The sequence below is a fragment of the Aptenodytes forsteri genome, unplaced genomic scaffold (genome assembly GCF_000699145.1).
Source record: "Aptenodytes forsteri isolate BGI_AS27 unplaced genomic scaffold, ASM69914v1 Scaffold97, whole genome shotgun sequence".
In the NCBI taxonomy this organism is placed as follows: domain Eukaryota; kingdom Metazoa; phylum Chordata; class Aves; order Sphenisciformes; family Spheniscidae; genus Aptenodytes; species Aptenodytes forsteri.
In genome coordinates this window covers 4099047-4103464 of record NW_008795036.1, presented here as the reverse complement: position 1 = coordinate 4103464, position 4418 = coordinate 4099047, and positions in this window count along the sequence as shown.

Sequence of the window (4418 nt, the reverse complement as noted above, 5' to 3'; positions counted from 1 at the left end):
GCTTACTCACATAGTTATGGTTTTCCTTTTCAGTAGCATTACTCCCAAGAAGCTTGACTTTGACTCCTGATAGTTATTCCTCTCAGAATACAGCATTTAGCTTGTTTGTCAAAATGTTATACAATGCCTTGCTAGTTAAGGATGTCCATAGTCCGTGTTTGGACAGGGAATATTGTGCAACGGTGCCTTTACCGGTAACACAGGGGCCCGTGCCACAGTGGCTGGTGCCAGTGAGGAGCCACAGTCCCCTTGTGTCTGCTGGAAACTTCCACCTCCAAGTAACACGTAAAGTTAAAATACTGACACATGAAAAAAGTCTTGCATGCAGTCTTCTCACTTTATATATCCTGTTTAGCCTCCCTGGCTCATCTCCACATTGCTCATCGCTAAGGTGCGAAGGGTGCCTGTGTGTGCAAAACTTGCATATGGGTAAGCGTACGTAACTGCACGCCCTTGTTCCCACCTACCTCTAGAGTCTGCCCCCTCTGCTAACAGAAATGCTCACTGCCAGCTATCTTCTACCACGGGGTTTTCTAGGATCCTAAAAAAATTTGCAGTTTCTCATCCCTTCCCCTTTTCACTTGCTTTCTCAAAAACATCTGGTTTTAGAAGACTTCTCCTCTAGAAAGATGCTCACTCTGGAATCAGTCAGAACTGCACACATTACCATAGCTTTGGTGCAAGTTACTCTCCCATAGAGAAAAAGTGTAGTACTTTGCCAATACTTATTGCCCCAAGGTGAAACTTAATTGATTTTCAAATTTATGCCTGGTATCATAGAATCACAGAGTATCTCGAGTTGGAAGGAACCCATTAAGGATCATCGAGTCCAACTCCATATATGTCCATATATGTCTATATTTTGAGCTGCAGACGCATGTCCTTTAAGAGGTAAATCATTACATACATATTTTAAACAGAAATACATGAATAGAAAAATATGAACAGTTCCTTGTTAATAGAGTGCATTTTTGTCTACTTAGCTCTACTGCCAAATATTTCAGTGACCTTCTTACCTGCATTCTTCAGAAACATATATGAAGAACAACTTCACATTTCAGGTCATTTTGATAAATGCTACATTAGATTACATAAAAATAGACCAGGAAATTCAAACTGACCTGCTAACAGTGCAAGCATGGTGGTATACATTTTTGCAAGCTCTTTGCAGATTTTTTTCAACTAAAGTATGAGCTTGAACTGAACTCAAGACGCTTAGACATCATTTGGATATTTCCACTGGTTTGTAATGAGGCAAGTGAAAGAGCCACTGACTGTTGTAACGGGGCTTTCCAGCCCTGCCTGAGGAACACCAGTTCCTGCAAAGCTTTTCAGTTGATTCTGCAACCCACGCAGAACGAGTTGTTTTGAGACAGAGGAGGTTCCTAGTTACTTTACTCTCACACAGTTTTAAAAATTGCAAATACTATCTGAAAGCATGCTTGCATTTTGTTATAGAATTCCTCTCAGGTTCTTTGTGTGAAACTTGCCACGTTCACTTACTCCTCAAGGCAGGAACAATAGCTCTGTTTCTTTGTGGACTTAATTTAAGTAGGTGTGTAAAAGTGCTTGCAAAAACATAACTAGGCATTTAATTTGGATTCTATTTGCTAAGAAACTTTACCCTTGGGAGGGGAAAGAAGCCAACGAAACCTTGCTTAAGCTTCAAAGTACACACTGCACAAGGTGCATCCTGACAGCAAAGAAAAACAGTCGTGTTCCTTATCCGATGAGCATTTGAGAACTTCAGTGTGTAACTAGGAAATGTTTTCAGTAAAGCTGACAGTTTACACACGTTCTTATTTCAGTGGATGTAGCTCTAACAGGACTTGGATGCATGTGCCAGGTGGGTAAGATGCTGACTTAGTGAAGATGAAAGCTAAGGATTAAATCTGTATTTCACGTGGCATGACTTTCTTTGCAAGTTCTTTTCTGATCTGATCTGATACTACATTAAATCTCAAAGGTAATGTATTGACGCATGATGTACCAGACTTGATGTTTATATTTGAGATATTTGTCTTTCACAAACTTGCTTTGCGGGTTTGCGAAAGATGAATTATACAGTGGCAGAGCTGTAAATACTGGCAAGCTGGACATCTTCACACATAACAGATAATACAGGGTAATAAGTGAATCTCTCTCCTTTTACTGCAATGAATTACCTTTTTATTAAAAAAACAGTACAACAAAAACAAATCCTTGAGAGGTTTGGCATTGTCAGCCTCCAGACAGACTTATATATAGCTGTACTTAAAAGAAACCAGACGTTGTGTACGTGTGCATGAATAATACTGATGTTGCTACCTGTCTTAAGATCATTTCAGTGATCTCTCACTGTGAAATAACATGAAGTGCCAGCCAACTGCATATTCCCCTTCCTTTAGATTCAGTTACAATTTTTAAATTATTTTTATCTGTAAGAATAATTCAAAGATCATGCTAGCCATGTCTTGTCTTTTTATTTGTGGAGCTGAAGGGGATTTTTTTTTTCTTTTTTTTTTCCTGAACTTAGAATTGAAAGTGTAATCTCTGTAATAGAAACTGGAAAATATTCAACATGACATACTCCTGACATGCAGCCTTCTGGTGTGAAGAAACAAGTGGTGGCAGAGCCCTCATGTGAATTTCATGTAAGTTTGTATCACTCTTTTTTACACTTAGAAATTCCAGAGTGAGTTAGTACCGCTTTACTCGCCTCCTGCGCATTAGTGCCTTCCTGACAAGACAGCAAGTTCTGTACGCAGGGTTACCACCACCAGTTTGGCAGCGACCCTGACATTCCAGGGACTGCTTCAAATGATACAGTTTCATTCAATCACAGTGGAAGGACCAGTAAGATCTGACAGCTACATCCTTTCTCAAGCCTTTTTTTTTTTTTTTGGGTTCTGGATACTGAAAGTTAATTATATACTCCACCTTCTATTGAAAAGCAGTGGAATGAAATAAAATACATTTTAAACAAACCAACCAACCCATGATGAAGAGATGTGCTAGCTTCATTACTGGTGAACAAGCTAGCAATGACAGTCTGTGGTGCCTTTGCCAAGTCACCACTGTAATGTGCACACAGAAGAGTATGGGCCCAGGAAAAATAAATTAATCTTCACCTGCAATTCTCTCTAGGTGGTGGTCTATCTTAAAATGGAATCTTCTGAATGGAACAGCCTGAAGACTTAAAAGACAGTATCCATGGGTCAAAAATCTGGTTGTCTGATTCAAGCAACCTCCGTATTCAGCAGCGAGGAAAAAAAAAAGAAGAGATCTGGTTTATTGGTACGCTCATATTGATGTTTGTATCTAGAAAGCCAGACCCACAGAAAGATAAGTGATGTCACTCGTTTGCATGTTTTGTAGTGTGTATGCAAAACATTTTCATCGTTTGTGCTTATATACGATTACTTTATATGACCATTTATTACTATTTATTTTTATGATAGTGACTACTGTGATAACGAGTAGATAGCTGGCTGACTACCGTTCTACACTTTTACATACCATAGCTGTTACACACTTCTCTTTACCACTTCTCAGCTGTACTGTAACGTGGCTTTAGAGGAACATAACTCGAGATTATTCAGGATCTGACTAAAGATTATGTTTGACTCCTCAAGTGCCTCTGTGAAGACACCGCACAGTGCACATGTAGATATCCACAGCTCCTGTACTCCTGTGTTGCAGGCTTCAGGGACCTGTTGTGCGGCCATTTGCAGGGTCAGCACTTTAAAGATAAATACACTCTAGTGGTAACTTCTAACAGATCATAATTTTGCTAGAAAAAAAGCACCTTGAAAAGTCCACATAAATACTGCCTTTGCTTTGCAATAGGAATTTTTTTTTTTTTAGCTACAATTATGTCTTCAGTTATCCAAATATAAAAGCAGAAAGGATAAACGTTAAGCCTGTAGAAATTCAGCTTCACTTCTCGTAAGGTACACAATGTGTTCCTCGCATTTGGAAAAGAGGCTGGCATAATCCACCAAGGTGGAATCAGTCCACTTGTTTCATTTCTTCAAGATCTGAATAGAAAGCCTGTAACGTTACTCGCAACAGCAGGCCCTGACGATGCTTCTCATGGGCCACATGAAAGGATTTGCAGGCCCTCTTACTTTCTTTTGTTAGAATTTGTGACCAAGTATTAGCCTTAGGATAAGGGGGAGAACTTCAAGCATTATCCCCTTTTTTTCAAATTCTAACTTCTACATGCAAACTTAAACTGCTATAAATAGTATTTTTCATTTAAAAAAAATTCTAACTTCTACATGCAAACTTAAACTGCTATAAATAGTATTTTTCATTGAAAAAAAAGATTTTCATAGAATCATTAAGGTTGGAAAAGACCTCTAAGATCATCAAGTCCAACCGTCAACCCAACACCACCATGCCCACTAAACCATGTCCCTAAGCATTCATCTACA